We start from the raw sequence: 27213 nt of genomic DNA, 5'->3' as shown, positions 1-27213 counted from the left end.
GCTAGTACTGGGGAGTGTCTGCAAAGAGTCCTGTGATGTAATTTGTCTTCAGATCTCTCAGCCGTGGATACCAGCATCTGCTCCATTGGAGGTAGCAAGGGAGTGAATTGGACTCTGTCAGAGTTCTTGCTTGTAGTTTTGTTTACTGTGCTGGTTTTCTCAAATGCTGGTTATGCTAGCAGTAAAGTTGTCACATGGACAGACTCACAACCTCTGGATGGTCAGGATATTACAGGCATTCTAAACACAGAACATACAATTGCTCTATGTGCACTTGAGAAAAAATGTATAATTTGCTGTTGTTGGGTGGAATGACCTGTATATGTCTGTTAGGTCTAATTGGTTTATAGTCCTGTTCAAGTCTGTGTCCTTATTTGCCTTATGTCTTATGGTTCCATTTACAATCAAAAGTAGAGTATGAAAGTCTATAACCATTATTGTAAATTTGTTTACTATTCCCTTCAGTTTTGCTCTGTAGGGCTCTGATGTTGGCATAAAAATGTTTAGAATTTTATATCTTCTTGATAATTGAGTCTCTTATCAATACTAATGTCCTTCTTTGTCCCTTTTAACAGTTTTTTACTTAGAGTTTATTTGATCTCCTATTAGTATAACTACCCAGTTTCTTGTTGCTTTCAATTTACATGGAATATCTTTTTCCACTCTTTCACTGTCAACCTGTTGTGTCTTTAGATCTAAAATGAGTCTCATGTACATAACATATGATTGGATCATGTTACTAAATCTAGTCTGCTGATCTCTGCCTTTTGTGTTTAGTTGTTTGTTTTGTTTTGTTTTTGGAGTGTACATTTTGATTACCATCTCACTGCCTTTTGTGTATATACTATAGATAATTTCTTTGTGGTTACTATGCAGATTACGTTAACGTTATGACAATCAAATCTGAATTGACATCAACTTAACTTCAATCATGTATGCAAACTCTACTTCCATACAGTTCTATCTCCCACTTGATGTTATTGATGTCACTTATTACATCTTTATACATTGTGTGCCAAAAAACACAGATTATTCACTATTTTTATGGATTTATCTTTTAAATCCTATAGACAATAAAAGGTGGAGCTACAAATGAAAATTATAATAATACTGGCTTTTATATTTTCTTTTGCATTTACCTTTAATGGAAATCTTTATATCTTTATATGACTATTAGTTACTGTCTAGCATCTTTTCATTGCAACCTGGGAGATTTCCTTTAGCATTTTGGGCTCCGTGGTCGGGGGCAAGTCTGGTAGTAATAAACTTCTTTTGTTTGACTTCCCATTTCTGTTAATAAATTTCCCATTTCTGGAAATGTCTTAATTTCACCTTCATTTTTTGAAGGACAGTTTCATGAGATATAGAATCCTTGCTTGACAGTTTTACTTTCAGAACTTTAATATATCATTCCACTGCCTTCTGGATGCCGGCATTCTGCTAAGCAACAGACTGATAATCTTACTGAGGATACCTTACATGTAATAAGTTGCTTTTCTTTTACAGCTTTTAAGATTCTCTCTTTGTCTTCAGCTTTTGAGAGTTGGTTATAAGGTGTTTACACGTGGGTCTCTGAGTTATTCTACTTGGATTTTGTTGAGCTTCTTTTATTTTTATACTCATGGCCTTCCTTTTCAGCCATTATTTCTTCAAATAATCTTTCTGCACCATTCTCACGTCTCCTTCTCAAATTCCCATAATGCATATGTTGGTTGGCTTTATGGTTTCCCACAAATCTCTTCAGTTCTCTTTGCTTTTCTTTACTACTTTTTCTGTTTCTCAGACCCAATAATTTTAACTGTCTTATCTTCAAGTTTACTGATTCTTTCTTCCACCTGATCAAATCTGCTACTGAACCCTTCTGGTAAACTTTTCATTCTAGTTATTGTACTTTTCACCTCCAGTATTTCTGCTTGGTCCTTTTTATAATTTCTATCTCTTTGTTGATAGTCTCATTTTGTTGACATTTAGTATTCTTGATTTCCTTTAGTTCTTTGTCTATTTGTCTATTTTCTTTTAGGTTTTTTTTTTTTTTTTTTTTTTTTTAAACAGAGCAAGACTCTGTCCCTAAACTGGAGTGCAGTGGTGTGATTGCGGCTCACTGCAACCTCTCCCTGGTTTAAGTGATTCTCCTGCCTCAGCCTCCTGAGTAGCTGGAACTACAGGCGTGTACCACCATGCCCAGCTAATTTTTGTATTTTGAGTAGAAACGGGGTTTCACCATGTTGGCCAGGATTGTCTTGATCTCTTGACCTCATGATTCACCCACCTCAGCCTCCCAAAGTGCTGGGATTACAGGCGTGAGTCACCATGCCCAGCCTCCGTTAGGTCATTGAGTATGTTTAGAACAGTTGTTTTAAAGTATTTGTCTAATAAGTAAAATGTTTTAGATTCCTCAGGGACAGTTTCTGTCCACTTATTTTGTTCCTTTGATGTGCCATATTTTCCTGTTTCTTTGCATGCTTTGTGATTTTTTTTTCTTGAAAATTGGGCTTTTAAGTATTATAGTGTGGATTATAGTGCGAGATCTTTGAAAATCAGATTGTCCTCCTTCTCTAGGGGTTGTTAATTTGTTGGTTGGTTAGTTGATTGTTGAAGGCTATAATTGTCCAGTAGTTTTGAGACTTGCCTAAACTATTTTTGCAAAGACTAGCCTTTTTCACATGTGATCACTGATGTTTCTGTCCTTCTAGCTTGTGTTCAGCTAATGTTTTGGCAGAGATTTCCCTGAATACCAAGATCTCTCCCCACCTTTGCAGGTTGGCTCTGTGCTGGGGAGCCTTCAACACTTATTTAGGCTTTCTCTCAGTCTAGGAATCAGCACAAGGCAAAAGCTTAATGTCTTCTCAGGTCTTTTCTGAGTATGTGCCTTGCCTGGATGTGTGTGGCTTGCTAAATTGTGCCATACACAGGACTGCTTTTGAATGCCTTAATTTCCAGTCTAGTCCCAGCTTCTCCCTCAGGCTTTAAATTGCCTGCTATGTGTCTGCCTCCATAATCTCTTGCCCCAAGAATCGGTGGATCAGTAGTTGCCTTACGGTGGTTATGAGCAGTGTCCACAGCTTTTCCCACCTGACTTCTGAGTTAGGAAAAACAGAGATGAATGCTTCATGTTAGTCCTTCAGTTATTTCCCCAGGTGGTTTGGAACAGACATACACAATAATTTACCAATAAAATCTGCCTCTGCTCCCTCCAGTTTAAAGGACAAAACTGGGAACTGGCCTGCTGCTGTTTTAAGACCAAGACTGCTACCACACCAGGGAAAGAGTGAGGCAAGAATGAGAAAAACATCACAAAACTCTCTGACCATTTTGAAGATGGCTTTTTCTTGATTGGGCATCTGTTTGGTTGACATAAATCTCTGACTCTTTTCCAAAGCTCTGACAAAGTTAGTTGAAGCAGTTTTGGCTTTTAATGGTTTCTGTAGGGGAATGAGCAGTTGGAGCTTCCTAGTCTATCACTTTGCTAACATCACTCTACCCCCAGTTCTTTTATATTATTTCACTGTTTTTATTAGCAATTTTGGAACTTCTTCTAATGTAATGGTCTTTTGAACCTAAGTGCAGAAATCTACAAATTAACTCATATTAGTTAGCCTATTGGATTTTCCTCACTGTAGCTTTTGGATGATCTCATCCAACATGTTCTATATCTCCACCAGTTTCCTCTCAGCTACATCCAGTAAGCAAACCTTCCACTGTTCTCTAATTCTCTAAGTTTTAAAAGAATAGTATAGGCCGGGCGCGGTGGCTCAAGCCTGTAATCCCAGCACTTTGGGAGGCCAAGATGGGCGGATCATGAGGTCAGGAGATCGAGACCATCCTGGCAAACATGGTGAAACCCCGTCTCTACTAAAAAATACAAAAAACTAGCCGGGCGAGGTGGCGGGCGCCTGTAGTCCCAGCTACTCGGGAGGCTGAGGCAGGAGAATGACCTAAACCCGGGAGGCAGAGCTTGCAGTGAGCTGAGATCTGGCCACTGCACTCCAGCCTGGGGGACAGAGCGAGACTCCATCTCAAAAAAAATAAAAAAAATAAAAAATAAATAAAAGAATAGCATAATCAAGTGTTATGTCAGTCTTCTCTGTCCTGTCTTCTTAATGTTCTTACTAACATCTATTCCATAATCAAAACCCTGCATCATAGCTATTTTTGTTTTTAATGAATCATAAACTAAGGTTCCCAGCTATGAAGCCTCCTTTGAGGGCACAGCCAACAGATATCTAGCAGCCTTCCAGATACCAGAATCACTAAGAGTCAAAGAAGATCATTATTGATGGCTTTTAAGTATCACAGGTTCATTCATTCCTCCAAATTTAATTACAAGAAAGAATTTGTCTCCCACTTGAACTTTTTTAAGTAAAATTTTACTTGTGGTGGTGAAAACCAGGGAATGGCTTATTAGAAAGAGCAAAGGCTTTGAAATCAAGCAGTATTCAAATATTGATGTTAGCACTTACTAATTAAGCAAGTTACTTAATCTGTAGAACTCCATTTTCTCATCTGAAAAAAAAAAATGGAGAAAACAGCCATTTCCTTGCAGGGATACTGTGAAAATTAAATAAGATAACACACACAAAGTCCTAATACCAAATAAAAAGTTCCCTTTACTGGACAAAAAAAAAGAACATAACCTAAATTATGAAACATTTTCCCAAAGCTATTAATTTTAGCAATTTAATTAAAGTATTACATGGATGCCAAGCTGGTAGGTTCATCTGCTTTCCCATTTCTATACTCTGTAACATCATATAAAGGTGATGGAGCCAAACCAGACAGGTCTAGGGGGCACAATGTCTAGGGTATTTTTGGAAGACAGATGGGAGATCCCACCTGGGAGATACGTGCATGAAAGTTCAAGAAGCTTCCAAAGAAAGATGTCTTTGTAAGGGAAGAGACAGTCAAGGGCCACAGATATAGCCAATCCAGAGAGTACAAGTCAAAGCGTAAGGGTTTCTTTGGGCACAGCACAATGGGATATGCTGCTCCACCCAGCTTCCCGGACTCGTGCCTGAATCCTATGGAGAGAGACATGCAATAAACAGCAAGTAAAAATAAAACCATGGCACCTGATTCCCTCAGGACATGGAGAGCACAAGTCTGTCTCTTTTATACTTGAGATAACAATAACATAATTATGCGAGAGTCAAGGAAAGAAATTCCTGTAGAATCCACAGCGTAGGACCTAGACTAGGCAAGAGGGATCGCTGCACTGGAGCCCCCCGCCCCACCCATCGCAAACAACAAGCTAAAAAAGTATGCCATCCTGGAAGACACTTCTTTCACCTGAGGTCTGATACCACACTGGCATAGCCTGACCGAGCATTAGGACACAGCAACCCGGTCCCAGGCACCAGAATGCATTCCTGCCCAACACCCTCAACACAAAAGGTGGCTGTGTCCAAACACTATAAAAGTTTGCGTGTTGTACTAACCCACAAAGCTGGAGCCAACACTGCTTGTGCATGCAGGGAGGAATCGATAGGAGAATGCATGGATGTGAAAAAGGACCAAAACGCACACACATACTTTGAAAAGTTAATTTACCTTTACAATCTTTCCTCAGCATAAATGCAACAAATTCTTCCATAACCACGTATCAGTTCTCAGCAGCGCTCCATATTGCCAAGAGTTCATTTTCTTGCTTTTCTTGATTTGCCGATTCCTGGTTCCTGAGGGAGCCACATATCAGTGCAGTATTCACCACAGTTGCTGAGAAACCACATGGTGGCTGAGAAATATTTTGCAACATTAAACAATTTCTATTACTCTTAAATCTATATATGTTGATCTAGCATCAAATGTAGAAAACATAATATCAATTACTTACATTGGCATCTATATAAATATTAAATGCTAGAACTGTAAATTGTTTTATGTTTACAAAAAAATAAAAATTATATGAAATATATAGTCATGCACCACATAACATTTTGGTCAACAATGTACTGGTCCCATACGATTATAATAGTATATTTTTACTGTTCCTTTTCTATGTTTAGATACACAAACACTTACCATCATGTGACAAATTGCCCAAGTTACAATTGCCTACGGTATTCATTACAGTCACATACTGTGCCGGAGCCTAGGTGTGTAGTAGACTACACCGCCCAGGTCTGTGGAAGTGCACTCTGTGATGTTCACACTATGACGAAGTCACCTAACAACACTTTCCTCAGTATATAGCCCGGTCATTAAGCCACACACACCTGTAACTAGTTTTTTTTAAAAAACAAATTTAAATTTTCAGCTTTATTTAAATAATTTTCTTTCTTTCTTTCTTTCTTTTTTTTTTCACTCATTGCCCAGGCTGGAATTCAGTGGCACAATCTCAGCTCACTGCAGCCTCCATCTCCCAAGTACAAACAATTCTCCTGTCTCAGCCTCCCAAGTAGCTGGGATTACAGGCGTGCACCATCACACCCGGCTAATTTTTGTATTTTTAGTAGAAATAGGGTTTTACCATGTTGGCCAGGCTGGTCTCAAGCTCCTGACCTCAGGTGATCCACCCACCTCGACCTCCCAAAGTGCTGGGATTACAGGCATGAGCCACTGCGCCCAGCCTATTTAAATAATTTTCATTTAAAAGTGAATATTCATTTTTGACATCTGTGTTTTTCACTTTAATTTTAATTTTTAGTATTTTAAAAGATAGCTTTTCAAAAATATATGGAAATAATGTTAGCTTTAAAACTGTATACTTATTTTAACATATACTTTTATAAATATATTTCCATTTTAATCATTTAGATTATTACTGTCAACTGAATACAAATTATGTAAATATCTTTATTACACCCATATAATTAGTGATGTAGCTGAAATGAATGCAAGAAAAATAAATTTTATCTGATAAATATACCCGAGTTGTGTATATTTTATTTTATTATCCATCCAAGCATCTATGAAACACATGCGTGAAGTAATAAATTCATCCCTGATATTTTGCTTTCAGTCATATAACAATCATGGTTTTACACATATTTTTGTCGCAAAGACATTTATCAAGATAGAAAGATTTATTATGTACATTTCTTAACTCTTTGTTAGTTTGATTTGTAACTTTAAATATCACACAGATGGTACGTGGACCACACTTGTTAGGGGAGGCCTGGATGATGGTCCCAGAGACCCCCAAGCCCAGCACATTGGGGTTCACACAGCTCTGGCAGCCCGGGGAGAAGTCACCCACAAAGCCAGAGCAGAAAACCAGGAAATGACAGACATCAGGTGATTCAAAGAGTCAGTCCCCAAGGACACGTGAGACAGCCTCTAGAGACTCCCAGAAACAGCTGGGAGACATTTAAGGACGAACTAGAATTCCTAAATTATGTGTGGAGACATACCATGAACAATATTGAGCTTCTCTCTTTGTGGCCTTGTTCCTACCCAAAGACCATGCAGTCTGAAAAAAAAAAAAAAAAAAACTTGGATTGCATAAAGAAACAGAAAAGTCCCCCATCTGAAACTTCCAAAATAATATGCTTTGCAAACATTTAAACATATCTTAATTCTGCTGTAATAAGCAACTTAGTTTTTAGATAACCACAAAGTGAAACCCATTAGAAAACCAACTTAGCTGAGCTACACAAACTACAAGAAACGAAGCTGTAAGAATAAACTATGAAAAGCAAGAGATGACTAAAGCTTTTGGGATCTTTGCAGCAAAAATAACCAAATATATGGTATTTACATAAGTGAATTACCTGTACATCTTCTCCATCTACAGGTAGTCAGTCGTTTCATATACAAAGCAAACCCAGAATGAACTCCTGGGAATTATTTATGTAAGACTCAATAGCTGATGGGGTAAAAATGACAGTTTACAGGAAGCCCAAATAAAACTCAATAAACCATCCAAAGCAAGACATCCTGTGGGTAGCGGGTAGGCAAACATTCCCACCGCAAGAACTCTGGCTTCAATGGCTGCTACAAGACAAGCAGAAGCCCAGAGCTGAAGGCAAGCACAGGACCCCCCTGTGCCCATGTAGCTCACGATTTTTAAGAGCCCACAGCATCTGGAGGGCAAGCAAGCACCCATATTATTAATCACAGAACACGCAGTCCCTCTTTGTGCCATGTGCACGCCTATTAGTCTGAGCTGTTTGGGAAGCCAGTGCTCTAGATGACCTAGACTGACCATGGAATATTCTGTTCAGGACAAAATGTCACCTAGGAATCAACTCTTTCTGATTAAGACCTAACTGTGCTGAAAGTGCTCTAAAACGGTCAATAGACAAGCTCGATAATACACACAGCTTGGCTTTCTCAGATATCTGATTCCTACAGAGATGAATCCCCATGAGCATTCCCTGCTGGGCCTTTTCTGCTCATGCGTTTTCATTCCCTCTAGGGTCTAAGAAACATGGGCAACTGCAAATTATTAGGTGATTGTAATTCTATGGGAAATAATTTTGTCCAACATTGGAGGATTACTGCTCCCAGTGAATTCAGGAAGTTGCTTCTTTATTACATCTCTGACTTCAGAACTCAGTGATTTTTAAATGATATCTTTGAAGCTAAGCAACCATAAAAACCACTCATGGAGCATTTTCATAGGGAAGTAGCTCAAATCTTAAGGTTAAAAGGATATCAAATTTATATGCAAAACTATGTAACCAGAAAGAAGGGAGAGAGGGAGGAAGGAGGAGAGGAGGGGACAGTGCTAGGGACTTAAGGAGGAAGAATTATGATGTACAATGTGGGATAAAGCAAATATTTCACAAGAATAAAAATTCCATTAAAATGGCATATAAAGTTACAGATGGCAGAATCTGGCAGGTTTGGGGTTTTTTTAAAGGCATTCTGAACAATAAAGACTTGAAAAGGATGGAGACTCCATTTTAAGTACATTAAAATGGAGTCCAGGCCTGAACAATCCCTGAACAGACAAAGTCAATCAGGTCTCATGAGTGGCCCCAACCTGGCTTCGTCTGCAAACATAAGCAAAACTTAACTTGAGCTGTTTCTTATAAATGGATATCCCCACTCCCGCCTGCGTGGCTGCTCCCAAGTCAGCGGGAATGCGCCGGAGCTGCGGGAGGTGCACTTACCAGGGAGCAAAGCTACGACGACGGCGACAACCCTGACAGCTCCTCGCTGCAGCCGAGGCTGACTGGGCCCCTGACATTCGCTGGCCGGCAGCCAGTCACAGCCCCGCGCCATGTTTTCAGAGACTGGATTTCTGTCTAATAAAAATAGAATTGGCGCCAAACCAATTGGTTAAACGTTACAGAGATTGTCCAGCATTTTGTTTAAAGTTTTCGTAGTCCGTTTTCTTAAAGAAGTATGTACTTTAGCCATTGACTTGGGTCTACCTTTTATGACTTTTTCGTATATTATATTTTTAATCACTGCATTGCTAAGTGGGAATTATTGTCTTTGGAGGGTGAATGCGGGGTTGAGATAACTTCTCGAAGCTGGCTGTGAAAATTCACGTGCTATGCAACTGAAAAGGAATTATTACTTTACCTGGAATCCTGACACTCTCAGCCCTCAGTTTGAACTCTATTAGTTGCATATTTATGTGCCATTTACAGTAAATCCTCTGGGTTTGATCGCCCAATATTCCAAATTTTGAACACCCACTGCATGCCCTCTCAGCCCACAGGAATTTCAAATGCCTTCTGTCTTTTGTTGCTGCCTTAATTAAAAAGAAAGGAAAAGAAAACTGGCCTAGCTTTGAGGTAACCATAAATATACAAGGCATTTCTTAAAGGGATTAAAAGATGAAGATCAGTGAAGAAAAGCTTTTCCCTTATATGTTCTGGAACTGGAAGGCAGAGAGAAGTCTGGGAATCAGAGAAGCGCCCGGAGATTCAAGACCCCCCCAAGCCCCACGCAAGGCTGCCCTCCTTCTCATCTGCAGAACAAGGTCCCCCGAGGAAGGCCACTGCCCTGCTCGCTGCTCAGCTGGGAGACTCTTCTGTTTGCCTGAAATCCCACACAGGGGTAATCACAGGATTCTAGAATTTCCCAACCCAACTCCTTGGCCTCCAAGGCGGGGAAACTGAGGGCAGCAAGTGGAGAAGGTGCCCTGGGACAGGGCTGGGTGGGTGTGCTCCCCTAAGGTGCTCCCCTCCACACAGTCTCCTCCCTGCCTTGTATTCTTCTGCCCTAGGCGAGTTCATTTTCTATGACAAGTGAGAGAAGTCTCTCTGAGATGGAGGAGGGACACTGATGATGAATTGAGACAGTCTTGATATACCGGCTTAGCTCACCCTGAGCACACTTTAAAGGCCCCTGCTTTCTACACTGCATACACTGGTGTTCAACCCCAGGCCAGGGAGGCCCAGGCTTGGGATGCCTTCCTTGGGAGTGTGGCTGTCTCTTGCCCATTCTATTAGTTGACCTTGGTTTTATTCTCCTTCAAAGGGCTGGTCAAGGTTATTTGTCACAAGACATTTTCAAGGTTCCTCACAACATTGTTCTTCAAACAGTTTTCTAAAAGATCCAGAACCCTACCACTGAGAATTGCAACTTCCTAGAAAACTCCTAACATCCTGCTAAACTTTCAAGGTAGCAGGTTATAGTCTCTAGCCATCTTCAAGTAATTTTACATACACACACACACACACACACACACACACACACACACACACAGAGCCCTCAAACATACCCAGATGTACAACTACTTCTGCATTCCCATGCAATAGGAGAGTCCCTGGCCAAAGTGAGAAAACTGAGTTCTCTGGCTGCAGCCTCAGCTGCTCTGTGGGAATTCTCTCATGCATCTGTATCTCTAATGGAATTGTAAGAGCCTCTGGGGGTGTTGTACGTGGATTCCAAGAGCCAGTGGATTTGACTAAGGAGCCACAGCTTACTTACTTACGTTTTCAGCTTTTCTTACTGTGTTGCAATCACCTGCTGCTGATGTCAGAAGGGGTCCCTATGCCAGGGTTTCAATATTTATGCACGTGACATGTCTGTCCCCTCCCACAGCCATCTATTCTGCCTCCCTTCCCGTGTCCCAGCACAGCCCAGGGCTCTGCACAGGCCTTGCTCTCTCTGCTTTGCACATTTGCTTGGGCAGTGTCCTCCCTCACCACCTCTTCCAGCCTCTCTCCACCCAGTCTTCAATGTTCATCTCAAGTAAAAACTCTTCCATAAAGTTTTCTTGATTCCCTTACCAGATTGTATTTTTCCCTCTTATAAATCTCAAAAATGCTTTCTCTCTCCTCTTAGGTATAATCGTAGTCTGCACTGTATTGCAATGTGTATGTATTTGTCTCTAGAGACTATGAACTCTTTGAGGTCAAAGACTATATGTTACTCACCTCTGAATCCCAAAATGCCTCTAACTCAATTTTTTTATACAGCGAAAGTAATCATTAAGTGTTATTGATTGATTAACAAGTAATCATTAATTGCCCTTCATCTCTGAACTGAAAAATTTGCAGACCATACGGTAGGCCTTTTCAAAAATGTCCAGTTGCATGTTTAGGGTTTTAGGGCTGCCAATTGCAGTTAAAAGGGTTGTCAATCATTAGGATTTCTAGAAAACTGTCAGCTATAGTAACATAAACAGTCTTTTTCCTTATGTGCAGGAGATACGTTTGAAGACCCAGAGTAGATGCCTGAAACGTGAGATAGTACCAAACCCAATGTCCCAGACCTCCTATGTTTTTTCTTTCTTTTCTTTCCTTTTTTTTTTTTTTTAATCAAAGCCCACTGCAGCATCAAACTCCCAGGCTCAAGCAATCCTCCTTCCTCAGCCTACCGAGTAGCTGGGACTACAGGTGCATGCCACCATGCCCAGTTTATTTTTATAATTTTTGTATCAATGGGGTCTCGCCATGTTGTCCAGGCTTGTCCTGACCTCCTGAGCTCAAGTGATCCTCCCACCTCGGCCTACCAAAGTGCTGGGATTACAGGCATGAGCCACTGTGCCTGGTTCTTTTTTCTTTTATATACATACATACATATGATAAAGTTTGAGGTGCAACACTAAATCTAACACAGTTTTTTTTAGTTCTTCACAATTTCACAGATAGAAGATTAGTTCTGTGAACCGTGAAAATTTGAGACAGGTCTCAGTTAATTTAGAAAGTTTATTTTGCCAAGATTGAGGATGCACACTGTGACACAGCCTCAGGAGGTCCTGAGGACATGTGTCCAAGGTGGTCAGAGCACAGCTTGGTTTTATACATTTTAGGGAGAAATGAGACATCGATTGACATATGTAAAATGAACACCAGTTCGGTCCAGAAAGGTGGGACAACTGGAAGCAAAAGCAGGACAACTCGAAGCAGGAAGGGGGCTTCCAGGTCACAGGTAGGTGAGAGACAAATGGTGGCATTCTTTTGAGTTTCTGATTACTCTTTCCAAAGAAGGCAATCAGATATGCATCTATCTCAGTGAGCAGAAGGATGACTTTGAATAGAATGGAAGGCAGGTTTACACTAAGCAGTTCCCAGCTTGAATTTGCCCTTTAGCTTAGTGATTTTGGGGGCCCAAGATATTTTCCTTTCACAGTTCTTACCATAGATCTTCCTATCTCAGCATACTATTTTTTTTTCCTTTCTTATTAAGTGGAGAACTTTCACCTTTCCACTTAAAGGAAGCATTTGGCAGCTTTTTTTTTTTTTTTTTTTTTTTTTTTTTTTTTTTTGGCATATCCGAATTGCCAGCATCAACATTCTTGCACTTCGGGGCTGTTACTAAGTAAAATAAGGGTGGCACCTATAATCCCAGCACTTTAGGAGGCTGAGGTGGGCAGATCACTTGAGGCCAGGAGTTCGGTCTCTACTAAAAATACAAAAATTAGCCAGGCGTGGTGGCACATGCCTGTAGTCCCAGCTACTCAGGAGGCTAAGGCACGAGAATAGCTTGAACCCTGGAGGCAGAGAATGCAGTGAGCCAAGATGGTACCTGTCATGCTTGTCCGTGAGAAGAGACCACCAAACAGGCTTTGTGTGAGCAACATGGCTGTTTATTTCACCTGGGTGCAGGCGGGCTGAGTCTGAAAAGAGAGTCAGCAAAGGGAGATAAGTGTGGGGCCGTTTTATAGGATTTGGGTAGGTAAAGGCAAATTACAGTCAAAGGGGGGTTGTTCTCTGGTGGGCAGGAGTGGGGGTCACAAGGTGCTCAGTGGGGGAGTTTTTGAGCCAAGATGAGCCAGGAAAAGGAATTTCACAAGACAATATCATCGCTTAAGGCAAGGACTGGCCATTTTCACTTCTTTTGTGGTGGAATGTCATCAGTTAAGGAGAGGCAGGGTATTTGCACTTCTTTTGTGATTCATCAGTTACTTCAGGCCATCTGGGCATATACATGCAAGTCACAGGGAATGCAATGGCTTGGCTTGGGCTCAGAGGCCTGACATTCCTGCCTTCTTATATTAATAAGAAAAATAAAACAAAATAGTGTTGAGTGTTGGGGCAGTGAAAATTTTTGGGGGGTGGTATGGAGAGAGAATGGGTGATGTTTCTCAGGGCTGCTTCAAGCAGTATTGGGGCGGCATGGGAACCTAGAGTGGGAGAGATTAAGCTGAAGGAAGATTTTGTGGTAAGGGGTGATATTGTGGGGTCATTAGAAGAAACATTTGTCATATAGAATGATTGGTGATGGCCTGGATATGGTTTTGGATGAATTGAGAAACAAAATGGAAGATACAAGGTCCAAATAAAACAAGGAGAAAAATGGGTATTAAAGAACTAAGAAATGGGAGGACCCAGGACATCCAATTAGAGAGTGCCCAAGGGGGTTCAGCATAATGACTTGCTTGGTTGGCAAGTTTTTGGGCTCTATCCTTGAGTTTTTTTATGTTGTCATATACCAGGCCAGACTGATTTAGGTAAAAAGAACACTCTTCATTTAAGAATATACAGAGTCCTCCTTTTTCAGCAGTGAGTAAGTCAAGGCCTCGGCAGTTTTGGAGGACAACTGCAGCTAAAGAGTCAACTTGGCTCTGGAGGACTGATAAAGTTTGTGATATGTCTGTGATGCTAGCAGAGAAGTCATTAGACAGGCTACGGAAGGTCATGACAGAGGTTGAAATGCCTGCTATTCCAGTACCGAGAGCAATAGTGGAGGCAGAAAGTCCTAAACCGACCAGTAAGAGAATTAGTGGAATAACTCTTTTGTTGTGTCGGTGTCATGAGGGGAACAGGGAGCTCTTTGGTCCCATGTGCAAATTGAATTTTGGGAGTAAGGAAAACTAGTGTGCATATGCCTGTCCAATTAGCAGGTAGACACATGTAGGTAGAGGATCCAGAGGAAGAAGAGACCTTGTGCGAGGCAAAACTGGCCAAACCAAGGAATTATGTCTGACAGAAGGGAAGAAATGACCGCGGTGGCCTTCTCAGACCCTGTGGGAAAGGCCTCTACTTATCCAGTGAAAGTGTCTACCTAGACTAAGAGGTATTTTCGTTTTCTGACATGTGAGTAAAGTCAATTTGCCAGTCCTGGGCAGGCGCAAATCTCCGAGCTTGATGTGTAGGAAAGGGAGCGGGCCTGAACAATACCTGAGGGGTAGTAGAATAGCAGATGGAACACTGAGAAGTGATCTCCTTTAGGATAGATTTCCATGATGGAAAGGAAATGAGAGGTTCTAAGAGACAGACTAGGAGCTTGTAGCCTACACGGAAGAGGTTATGAAATGACGACAGAATAGAATGGGCCGTTGAGGCTGGAAGGAGATAATTTCCTTGGTGTAAGAACTATTTGCCTTGTCTGGGAAGAGATTCATAGGTGGAAGTTTCAGCGGGAGGAGTAGGTGGGAGTGGCTGATATGAAGGAGGCAAACTGAGGGATGGAAGTTGGAATGGAAGTTGGAACGCTAGCTGCTTTTTTAGCTAACTTATCAGCATAAGCATTGTCCTGAGCGATGGAATCTGATGCCTTTTGATGGCTGCTTTTTTAGCTACCTTATCAGCATAAGCGTTGTCTTGAGCAAAGGTTGGGGGAAGAAAATAGATTTTGGAAGTTATGAGAACTGTAGAGAGTTGAGCATAGTTTGTGATTTTTAGGCCCTCTAACAGTATTAATGCAGTGGCCGCCACTGTGCACAGACATGAGGGCAAGGCTGAAACAGTAAGGTTAAGTTGTTCGGAGAGAAAGGCTACAGGACGCAGTCCTGGCTCTTGTGTAAGAAGTCCGACCGCACTAACCATGCCTAGCAGGGAAAGGAGTTGTTTTGTAGAAGGGATTGGGGTTTGGGAGATTAGCCTGACATGATCAGCTGGGAGAGTGTGTATTTATGAGAATTATGCCGAAATCGGTAACAGATGAGGAAGAAATTTGGGCTTAACTGAAGTGATGGGAGCTGTCTGTGAAGCCTTGCAGCAGTGCAGCCTAGGTAATTTGCTGAGCCTGATGGGTGTCAGGGTCAGTCCAAGTGAAAGCGAAGAGAGGCTGCGATGAAGGGTGCAAAGGAATAGTAAAGAAAGTAAGTTTGAGATCCAGAACAGAATAATGGGTTGTGGAGGGAGTATTGAGGATAGGAGAGTATATGGGTTTGGCACCATGGGGTGGATAGGCAAGACAGTTTGGTTGATAAGGTGCAGAGATCTTGAACTAACCTGTAAGGCTTGTCTGGTTTTAGGACAGGTAAAATGGGGGAATTGTAAGGGGAGTTTACAGGCTTTAAAAGGCCATGCTGTAGCAGGTGAGTGATAACAGGCTTTAATCCTTTTAAAGTGTGCCGTGGGATGGGATATTGGTGTTGAGTGGGGTAAGGGTGATTAGGTTTTAATGAGATGGTGAGGGATGCATGATCAGTCGCCAAGGAGGGAGTAGAGGTATCTTATACTTGTGGGTTAAGGTGGGGAATACAAGGGCAGGATGATGCGAAGGAGGCTTTGAACTGGGGGAAAAGGTAGCAATGAGGTGTGGCTGTAGCCTAGGAATAGTCAGGGAAGCAGATAATTTAGTTAAAATGTCTCAGCCTAATAAGGGAACTGGGCAGGTGGGGATAACTAAAAAGGAGTGCATAAAAGAATGTTGTCCAAGTTGGCATCAGAGTTGGGGAGTTTTAAGAGGTTTAGAAGCCTGGTTGTCAATACCCACAACAGTTATGGAGGCAAGGGAAACAGGCCCTTGAAAAGAAGGTAATGTGGAGTGGGTAGCCTCTGTATTGATTAAGAAGGGGACGGTCTTACCCTCCACTGTAAGAGTTTCCCAAAGCATCTGTGATGGTCCAGGAGGCTTCCAAGGAGATGTGGCAGCATACATCTTCAGCCGCTAAGCCGAGAAGGTCTGGAAAGGAGTAAGTCAGACAGCCTTGGGCCAGAGCTCCAGGGCTCTGGGAGTGGCTGCCTCACAAGTTGGACTGTCCAATTTCCAGTCTGATTTCCAGTGGGGTCCCGCTCAGATGGGACACGGCTTAGGAGGAATCCCGGGCTGCGGGCATTCCTTGGCCCAGTGGCCAGATTTTTGGCACTTGTAGCAAGCTCCTAGGGGAGGAGGTTCTGGAGGAACCCCTGGCAGCTGTGGTTCAGGAGTTTGGAGTTGTGTGTTGGAGATGTGGCTGAGGTTTGTCTCACAGTGGAGGCAAGGAATTGCAACTCAGAAATAAGTTGCTACTTGGCTGCCTCTATGAAAGAAATGAGACACATCCCCCATATATCTCCCAACTTCCTGAGCCCAGCACAAACACATTCCTCCATATTCCTTTCAAACTTCAGAAAAACACCACCTGGGAAAACTCCGATAAGGACGCAGCGGGAACCAATAAAAAATGATAAATGTATAATATTAACCAATTGTAATGCTGTAACCGAGAGAATTACCTTGTTCCCCTGTAACTTTACATATCCTGTTTACATCGGGCTATAAAAAGCAAGCACTCGCATTGTTCGGGGCCCTCTTGTATGCTGTGGAATGGAGGGACCAAGTTCAAACTTGTAGTAAAGATCCTTGCCGCTTGGCTTTGACTCTGGACTCTGGTGGTCTTCTTTGGGGAACAAACGGTCTGGGCATAACATCTGGGGGCTCGTCCGGGATCCCCAAGCCCACCAGACCCCTGGTCAACGGATCTACTAGGATTGATCTACTGATAGGTGAGCCGGCTCGTCTCGGTTTGTCTGTCTGTGTCTGTTCTGAACCTGAATCTGTGACTCGCAAGGTCTGAAACTGAAGCTGGCACAGTCCTGGCGGACGCGCTATAGGACAGCCAGTGGAGACCGGTGGGAGACGTCCCCTGGCTCTCGTCTGATTTTTATCCCAGCGGCTGACTCTGACCCGGGTTAACGGAGCGCGCTTGCGATCTGAGCTGCCGGAGCGCGTTTGCGATCTGGGCAGCGGCTGACTCTAACCCGGGTTACCAGAGCGCGCTTGCGATCTGAGCTGCCGGAGCGCATTTGCGATCTGGGCAGCGGCTGACTCTGACCCGGGCTACCGGAGCGTGCTTGCGATCTGTGCTGCCGGAGCGCGCTTGCGATCCGGGCAGCAGCTGTTTCTGACCCGGGCTGCCCGGGCGCGCTCACGATCTGAGCTGCTGGAGCGTGTTTGCAATCTGGGCAGCAGCTGTTTCTGACCCGGGCTGCCGGGGCGCGCTCGCAATCTGAGCTGCCGGAGCACGTTTGCGATCTGAGCAGCAGCCGTTTCTGATCCGGGCTGCCAAAGAGCGCTTGCGACTAGATATCATTAATAAGTCAGATTTCCTTCACAGGGATTCTAACCCACATTCCTTTACAGGAAGAGACTACAAATTATTACAGGATGGGTAATACCCAGAGCACTCCCCTATCTCTCCTTACAAGTAATTTCAAAGATGTAAGAACAAGGGGCCATGATCTTAGTTTAGAAATCAGGAGGGGAAAGCTCATTACCCTATGCCGCTCCAAATGCCCTGCCTTTGATGTGGGGTGGCCACCCGAAGGGACATTCCGACTTGCTGTCATCACTAGAGTTAAGTCCAAGATTTTCCTACCTGGGCGTGCGGGCCACTTGGATCAAATCCCATATATCCTCATATGGCAGGACCTTGTTGAGAACCCGCCTCCTTGGCTGTCACCTTTCCAATTAGCCCCTGAACCTTGTAAGGCACTGGTTGCTTGGCCGCTAAAATCCAAGCAACCAAATGCCCCCCATCCTCTTCTACCTGATAGCGGGGAACCACTGTTCAGAGAACCCCCTCTGTACCCCTCCGGGCCCCAGGCCCCAGCCCCCCAGGCTGAGCTGCGGGAAGGAGCAGGCGGACGGGAGGCGGCCAACGCACCCGGACCCACCCCCGGGGCTGAGCCGCGGGAGGGAGCAGGCGGACGGGAGGCGGCCGGCACACACGGGCCCGCTGAAAGGGAAAGTAATTTTGAAGGGCCAGTGGGGCGGACGGGAGGGCGCACTTTGCGGGCTAGCCCCCCCCAGCCACCTGACTCCACGGTGGCTTTACCCCTTCAGGAAATAGGACCCCCAGATGACACGGGAATCCCCAGGCTCCAGTACTGGCCATTCTCTACCAGTGATCTGTATAACTGGAAGACCCAGAGTGCTCGGTTTTCAGACAACCCCAAAGATTTAATGGCTTTACTGGATAGTGTCATGTTCACCCACCAGCCCACTTGGGATGATTGTCAGCAGCTCCTCCAAATCTTGTTCATAACAGAGGAGCGTGAGAGAATACAGGTAGAAGCTAGAAAGCTGGTCCCGGGGGACGACGGTCAACCGACTGCCAACCCCGACCTCATAAATGCGACTTTTCCTCTGACCAGGCCGGCGTGGGACTACAACACGGCAGAAGGTAGGGGACGGCTACGCCTTTATCGCCAGACACTAATGGCAGGTCTCCGGGCAGCTGCTCGCAAGCCCACTAATTTGGCTAAAGTATACTCTGTTCTGCAGGGAAAGACAGAGAGCCCAGCTACCTACTTAGAAAGATTAATGGAAGCTTTTAGACAGTACACCCCCATAGACCCAGAGGCTCCAGGAAGTCAGGCAGCTGTTGTAATGTCTTTCGTAAATCAGGCAGCCCCAGACATTAAAAGGAAACTCCAGAAATTAGAAGATTTAGAGGGAAAGCGGATTCAGGACCTCCTTCAGATAGCCCAGAGGGTTTATAATAACAGAGATAATCCAGAGGAAAAGCAAATAAAGGCCACTGAAAAAATGACCAAGGTCCTGGCAGCAGTAGTACAGAAAGAGCATCTACAGCCAGAGAACACCCAACCTAGGCGGCCTCCCAGGCATGATAATCTGAGCAAAGACCAATGTGCCTACTGTAAGGAAGCTGGCCACTGGGTAAGAGACTGCCCCAAAAAGAAACAACGAGGACAGGGACCCCCTAGGTCTACACCCGTACTAGTCACTCAAGATGAAGACTAGGGAAGACGGGGTTCGGACCCCCTCCCCGAACCTAGGGTAACTTTGCAAGTGGAGGGGTCCCCAGTCCAGTTCTTGGTCGATACGGGAGCACAGCACTCAGTCCTAGTTAAAACTAATGGAAAATTATCCTCCAAGTCCTCGTGGGTACAAGGGGCCACAGGAGTTAAGAAATACCCATGGACAACACAAAGGACAGTAAACCTCGGAGCCAGGAATGTAACCCATTCTTTCCTGGTTATCCCTGAGAGCCCCTGTCCCCTATTATGGAGAGACCTGCTAACTAAAATGGGAGCACAGATCCATTTCCTCCCTGAGGGGCCCGTCGTGACCAGCTCCCACAATCGGCCCGTGTCAGTCCTGACTATAACCCTAGAAGATGAGTACTGGCTCCACCAGGAGCGAGCGGCCCCTGACCAGGACATAGCAACCTGGCTCCAGCAATATCCAGAAGCTTGGGCAGAAACGGGGGGCTTAGGACTAGCAGAACACCGTCCTGCCTTGTTTGTTGAACTTAAGCCTGGGACAGACCCCGTGCGGATACGCCAATACCCGATGCCCCTAGAGGCCAAGAAAGGAATTGCCCTGCATATCCGCTGGCTCCTTGACCAAGGGGTCCTTCGCCCATGTCACTCGCCCTGGAATACTCCTTTGTTGCCGGTACGAAAACCTAATAGTGGAGAATACAGACCTGTACAAGATTTAAGAGAAATCAATAAGAGGGTTGTGGACATACACCCAACTGTGCCTAACCCGTATACCCTCCTGAGTACCCTAAACCCTAAACATCAATGGTACACTGTTTTAGATTTGAAAGATGCTTTCTTCAGTTTGCCTTTAGCCCCTCAGAGCCAAAAGCTCTTCGCCTTTGAGTGGAATGACCCTGGAAGGGGCATAAGTGGCCAACTGACATGGACCAGGCTGCCGCAGGGATTCAAAAACTCTCCTACCCTGTTCGATGAGGCCCTCCATGAAGACCTGGGTGAGTACCGACGTAAACACCCTGAAATAACTTTACTACAGTATGTTGATGACCTCCTGATTGCTGCTGAGACCCAAGAAGCTTGTATTCAAGGGACCAAGAGTCTCTTACAAGCTCTGGGAAATCTAGGCTACCGAGCCTCGGCAAAGAAAGCTCAAATCTGTAAGCCAGAAGTAACATATCTGGGGTACCTGCTAAAAGGAGGGCAGCGCTGGTTAACAGACGCCCGGAAGCAGACTGTTCTGCAGATCCCCAGGCCACAATCCACCTGACAAGTGAGGGAATTCCTGGGGTCGGCGGGATTTTGTAGACTATGGATACCTGGGTTCGCAGAACTGGCTAAACCCTTGTATCAGACAACACGGGGGCAGCAGCCAATTAATTGGACAGACGAAGCCGAGTCGGCTTTCCAACAGATCAAAACCGCCCTACTCTCCGTGCCTGCACTGGGACTACCTAATGTCACCAAGCCCTTCCACTTATACGTGGACGAGAGTAAGGGTGTTGCCAAGGCAGTAATAACTCAGAACTTAGGCCCCTGACGGAGGCCGGTTGCCTACCTGTCAAAGAAGTTAGACCCAGTGGCTGCCAGGTGGCCCCCTTGTCTCCGAATGATTGCGGCCATGGCTCTGATGGTACAAGATGCTGATAAACTTGTCATGGGTCAAGAATTGCGGGTCGTTACCCACATGACATCAAAGGTGTACTCAAACAGCCACCTAATCGATGGATAAGTAACACCCGGCTCACCCACTACCAAGGACTACTACTAAATCCTATCAGGATAATCTTCCTGCCCCCAACGACCTTAAACCCTGCCTCGCTGCTGCCCAACCCGGACCTGGACGCGCCACTCCATGATTGCACCAAGATACTAGCTCAGGTGCACGGAGTTCGAGAGGACCTGCAGGACCGCCCACTCCCTGACGCTGACCTCGTCTGGTTCACTGATGGGAGCAGCTTCATGCATCAAGGCCAGAGGTACGCTGGAGCAGCAGTGACTTCAGAGACTGAGGTAATCTGGGCGGAACCCCTACCCCCGGGGACATTGGCCCAGAAGGCCAAACTGATAGCACTCACCCAAGCTCTTACCTTAGGAGCAGGGAAGAAGCTGACAGTATATACAGACAGCCGATATGCTTTTGCTATGGCGCACATACATGAGGCCATTTACAGGGAGCAAGGGTTACTAACGGCTGAAGGAAAAGAGATAAAAAACAAGCAAGAGATCCTAGCCCTGTTAACAGTGCTATGGAAGCCAGAAAAGTTAGCCATTGTGCATTGCCCAGGGCATCAGAAACCAACCACTCCAACTGCTCAAGGCAACTTTCTGGCAGACCAAACTGCAAGAAATGTGGCAAAGGCTCCCAGCCAACTCCTTGCACTCCAGCTCCCTGACCCGGGCCCCTGGGACTTGCCATATTTCCCTGATTATTCAGAACAAGATCTCCAGTGAATTGACAAGCTTCCCCTGAAACAGATCCAGAATGGGTGGTGGACTGATACTAATGACCAAACCATCCTACCAGAAAAATTAGGACAACAAGTGTTAGAACACATCCACCGAACCACCCACCTGGGTGCTCAGCGGATGATAGACCAGATCAGACGCTCTAAGCTCAAATTCAGACATACAGCCGAGACAGCCAGCAGCATCGTGACAAGTTGCAAAGTCTGCCAACTTAACAACGCCTACCCCCAGTCCCAGGCTGCAGCAGGAACAAGGCTTAGGGGAACCAGGCCCGGTATCTACTGGGAAGTAGATTTTACTGAAATAAAGCCAGGAAAGTATGGGTATCGGTACTTACTTGTCTTTGTAGATACTTTTTCAGGGTGGACTGAAGCATTCCCAACCAAAAGAGAAACTGCTCAGGTCGTAGCAAAGAAAATTCTGGAAGATATCCTTCCCAGGTATGGCTTCCCCATCCAGATAGGGTCAGATAATGGGCCCGCCTTCGTCGCTAAGGTAAGTCAGGATTTGGCTTCCATCCTTGGGGCAAATTGGAAACTACATTGCGCTTACAGGCCCCAGAGTTCAGGACAGGTAGAGAGGATGGATCGGACCTTAAAAGAGACCTTAACTAAATTGACTATGGAGACTGGCGCTAATTGGGTGGTCCTTCTCCCCTACGCTCTGTTCCAGGCCCATAATACCCCTTACAGACTGGGCCTTACCCCTTATGAAATCATGTATGGCAGACCCCCACCCCTGGTTCCCAGTCTAAAAGATGATCTGCTCAAATCTGAAACAGAAAATGTCTCTGAATTCTTATTTTCCCTACAAGCCTTGCAGAAAATTCATCAAGAAATCTGGCCCAAGCTGAAGGAACTGTATGAGACCGGTCCCCCACCGACACCCCATCTGTACCAGCCAGGAGACTGGGTCCTGGTTAAGCGACACCGACAAGAGACCCTAGAACCCAGGTGGAAGGGACCACTCCAGGTACTCCTGACCACACCCACCGCCCTGAAGGTAGAAGGCATGGTGTCATCCATCCACTACACCCACGTCAAGCCAGTGGACCCAACCTCTGACCTTCTGGGACCAATCACGGCAGCAGCTGAAGCACTGGCCACGTGGACTGTGGACAGAGCTAAGAACAACCCCTTAAAACTCACCCTGCGCCGGCAACATAGCTCACTGCAAACATGCAGTTAGGTAGTCTAGCCCTAACGCTAGCCGGCCTAGTGGCCGCTGGGGAAAACACCAAACCAGCATCTAATCCCTTTGTCTGGAGATTCTGGCTTTATGAAAACCAGACCCACCCTGGACAACCTCATAAGCCCAGGAAATTATTGGCCAGTGCTGATTGCCCCTCCTCAGGGTGCAATAGCCCAATCTTACTAAATTTTACTGGCTTTCAAATAGCCAAACCAGTGACACCAATAATATGTTTTGAGTTTGATCAGACTGAATACAATTGTAAACACTATTGGTGGCACCAAAATGCCGGCTGTCCTTATAACTATTGTAACATCCATAGGTCCCGTTATAGGGGAGACGAAGAACAGTTGGACCCTAAGTGGCCCTTCCATCGTAGACGGGATGGAGACTTTTCATATACATGGATAGTTAGAGACCCCTGGAACTCCCGCTGGACCACGCCTCAACATGGGGCTGTATACTACTCCCCCTCCTCCACATGGCCTAGCAGTCACCTCTATCTGTGGCGAGGCCTAGTGCAGGTACTGCCGCTGGTCCACGGGAATATCCAATGACAGGAAAACAGACTAACACAAGACTTATGTCCTTTCTCCTGGTTAAAATTATTACAGGAAGGACTAGAGCTTGCTAACCTTACAGGACTTCACAGCCTGTCTGGCTGCTTTCTGTGTGCCACCCTAGGGCATCCACCGCTAACCGCTGTCCCTCTGCCATGGGGATCCTCTACCTCTGCCCAAGCTAACAACCTCCAAAACCTCTCATATGCCCCTATCCTAAACGTGCCCCTATACCTAAACCCTAGTCAGGAGAAGTTTCCCTACTGTTTCTCAGGAACCAATTCCAGCCTCTGCAGCATCACTGCAGTGCCCCCTAATATCACCCTAAGGGCTCCGCAGGGCATATTCTTCTGGTGTAATGGGACATTATCTAAGGACCTATCTAGTCACTCTGTTACCAACCTACTGTGTCCTCCTGTCACATTAGTTCCCCAGTTGACTCTACTAACTGCTGGCGAGTTCCTAGGGTACACCGGTAACTGGACTAGTACTGCTATTCACCCAGTCCCTAGACCGAGACCTGCATGAGCCATATTTCTCCCCCTCATTGCAGGAATCTCCCTCGCCACATCCCTCATTGCGGCCGGGATGGCGGGGGGGAGCCCTAGGTCACACCCTCATAGAAAGCAACAAGTTGTACCAACAATTTGCCGTTGCTATGGAGGAGTCAGCTGAGTCCCTTGCCTCCCTTCAGCGGCAGCTCACGTCCCTAGCCCAGGTAACCTTGCAGAACCGGAGGGCCCTAGACCTACTCACTGCTGAAAAAGGTGGTACATGTATGTTTCTGAAAGAAGACTGTTGTTTCTACATAAATGAATCAGGGCTTGTAGAAGACCGGGTCCAACAGTTACTCAAGTTAAGCACTGAAGTAAAAACACGGCAGTTTGCTTCAGCTGCAGACCAATGGTGGAATTCCTCTATGTTTTCTCTGTTAGCCCCCTTCCTTGGACCTCTGCTAAGTCTACTATTTCTGCTAACCATAGGACCTTGAGTTGTTAACAGAATTTTGCAGTTTGTCAGAGAAAGGTTTGCCACCGTTCAGCTCATGGTCCTCAGAGCCCAATACCAACCTGTAAACGCTGAAACAGAGTCAGACTTATAAGACCCAAGATTGGCTCTAGAGTTACCTGAAAAGAAGGGGGGAATGAAAGGAATGAGACACATCCCCCATATATCTCCCAACTTCCTGAGCCCAGCACAAACACATTCCTCCATATTTCTTTCAAACTTCAGAAAAACACCACCTGGGAAAACTCCGATAAGGACGGAGGGGGAACCAATAAAAAATGCTAAATGTATAATATTAACCAATTGTAATGCTGTAACCAAGAGAATTACCTTGTTCCCCTGTAACTTTACATATCCTGTTTACATCGGGCTATAAAAAGCAAGCACTTGCATTGTTCGGGGCCCTCTTGTATGCTGTGGAATGGAGGGACCAAGTTCGAACTTGTAGTAAAGATCCTTGCCGCTTGGCTTTGACTCTGGACTCTGGTGGTCTTCTTTGGGGAACAAACGGTCTGGGCATAACATCTACTCTATTATTGTACACCTTGAAGGCGAGGTTCATTAAGTCCTGTTGTGGGGTTTGAGGGCCGGAATTTAATTTTAGGGGTTTATTTAATGTCAGCAGCAGATTGGGTAATAAAATAAAATGCATATTAAGAATAAGACAGCCTTCTGACCTGCCTTCTGACCTTTCAGGGTCTAGGGCTGAAAAACGTCTCAGGGTTGCTGCTAAACAGGTCATGAACTGGGCTAAGTTTTTATATTTGATTAAAAAGAGCCCAAATGCTAACCGATTTGGGAGAGGTAGAATAAAGAAAAAGGAACATTAACCTTGACTATGCCTTTAGCTCTAGCCACTTTTCTAAGAGGAAATTGCTGGGCAGGTGGGGGAGGGCTAGTCACAGAAGGAAACTGTAAGCCAGACCGGGTGTGAGGAGGGGAGGTGATAAAAGGATTATAGGGTGGGGGAGCTGAGGCTGAGGAAAATTGGGACCTAGCTCGGCCTGGCGAGGAGGGGAGAGGTCAGATGGGTCTGTAGAAAAGGAAAACTGGAAAGACTCAGGGACACTTGGGGTTGGGGCTGAGGGGACAGGCGGGAGGGAAAGAAGGAAGATTTGGGACCAGTTGCATTGGGAACAGAGACTAGGGAGGGACAGATGTGTAAAAGAATGCCTGGACGTCAGGCACCTCAGACCATTTGCCCATTTTACGACAATTATTTAGACCTTGTAGAATGGAAAAATCTAAAATGCCGTTTTCTGGCTATTTAGAGCCATTGTCAAGTTTGTATTGGGGCCAAGCGGTGTTGCAGAAGAAAAGGCATTTAGGTTTTAGGTCAGGTGTGAGCTGAAGAGGTTTAAATTCTTGAGAACACAGGCTAAGGGAGAAGAAGGAGGAATGGAGTGTGGAAGGTTGCCCATAGTGAAGGAGGCAAGCCCAGAGAAAAGAGAGAGTAGAGATATGGAGAGATGGAGTTTGGGGGTTCTTGCCCTCCAGAAAAGCGGGAAAGGGGTCGGGGATCAGAAATAAGGTATTGGGGCACAAAAATAAGAGATCGGGGCACAAAAATAAGAGGGGGCACAAAAATAAGAGGGGATGCAAAAATGAGAGGTTGGGGTTCTTGCCCTTCCCCCAGAAAAGCAGAGAAGGTGTAGAGACAGGGAGGGTAGGGGTTGGGGTTCTTGCCCCTCCCCCAGAAAAGTGGGACTTGCCGCTTAGGGTGAAGGACCAAGGCAGGCGTCCCTGCAGCGTGGTCAGACACCCCTGAAACGTGGGTGAGTAATCAGAGAGGCGTCCCTGCAATGATTAAGCACCAAGGGAAGGCTGCCTTCCCCAGTCCGTGACCGGCGCTGGCGCTTTGGGTCCATGGATAAAACGTGTCTCCTCTGTCTCTACCAGAAAATGAAAGGAATTGAAATTAAGAGAAGGGAGAGATTGAAGGGTGGTGCCAAGATTGAAAGGAGAAAGAGGTTGAGGGATAGTGAGAGAGGTTGGAGAAGAGAGTAAAAAAGGGGCCACTTACCGGATTTAAAATTGGTGAGATGTTCCTTGGGCTGCTTGGTCTGAGGACTAGAGATCGTAGGTGGATCTTTCTCACGGAGCAAAGAGCAGGAGGACAGGGGATTGATCTCCCAAGGGAGGTCCCCTGATCCGAGTCATGACACCAAAATGTCAAGCGCGTGCGTGTGAAGAGACCACCAAACAGGCTTTGTGTGAGCAACATGGCTGTTTATTTCACCTGAGTACAGGCGGGCTGAGTCCTAAAAGAGTCAGCAAAGGAAGATAAGTGTGGGACCATTTTATAGGATTTGGGTAGGTAAAGGCAAATTACAGTCAAAGGGGGGTTGTTCTCTGGCGGGCAGGAGTGGGGGTTACAAGGTGCTCAGTGGGGGAGCTTTTTGAGCCAAGATGAACCAGGAAAACGAATTTCACAAGATAATATCATCGCTTAAGGCAAGGACCGGCCATTTTCACTTCTTTTGTGGTGGAATGTCATCAGTTAAGGTGAGGCAGGGCATTTGCACTTCTTTTGTGATTCTTCAGTTATTTCAGGCTGTCTGGGCATATATGTGCAAGTCACAGGGGATGCGATGGCTTGGCTTGGGCTCAGAGGCCTTACAGTACCACTGCACTCCAACCTGAGCAACAGAGCAAGATCCTGTCTCAAATAATAGTAATAATAATAATAAGGGTGGCTTGAACACAATCACTGTGATTACCACGATAGTTGATCTGATAAC

The 27213-nt window shown here is 45.3% G+C and overlaps 1 long non-coding RNA gene across 1 annotated transcript; it reads right to left on the bottom strand.

Annotated features, from left to right (window-relative positions):
- Nucleotides 1–4666: 4666 nt before the first annotated feature.
- LOC123575107 (uncharacterized) lies at nt 4667–9181 on the bottom strand. Its single transcript, XR_006700237.3, has 4 exons — nt 9057–9181; nt 7350–7408; nt 5548–5731; nt 4667–5018 (listed from the first exon to the last, which is right to left on the bottom strand). It is a non-coding gene; the product is annotated as an uncharacterized lncRNA (long non-coding RNA).
- Nucleotides 9182–27213: the final 18032 nt, after the last annotated feature.

This window comes from Macaca fascicularis, chromosome 8 (genome assembly GCF_037993035.2).
Source record: "Macaca fascicularis isolate 582-1 chromosome 8, T2T-MFA8v1.1".
NCBI lineage: Eukaryota > Metazoa > Chordata > Mammalia > Primates > Cercopithecidae > Macaca > Macaca fascicularis.
Note: the sequence above shows the minus strand (reverse complement) of the source record. Positions and strands in the feature narration are given on the sequence as shown.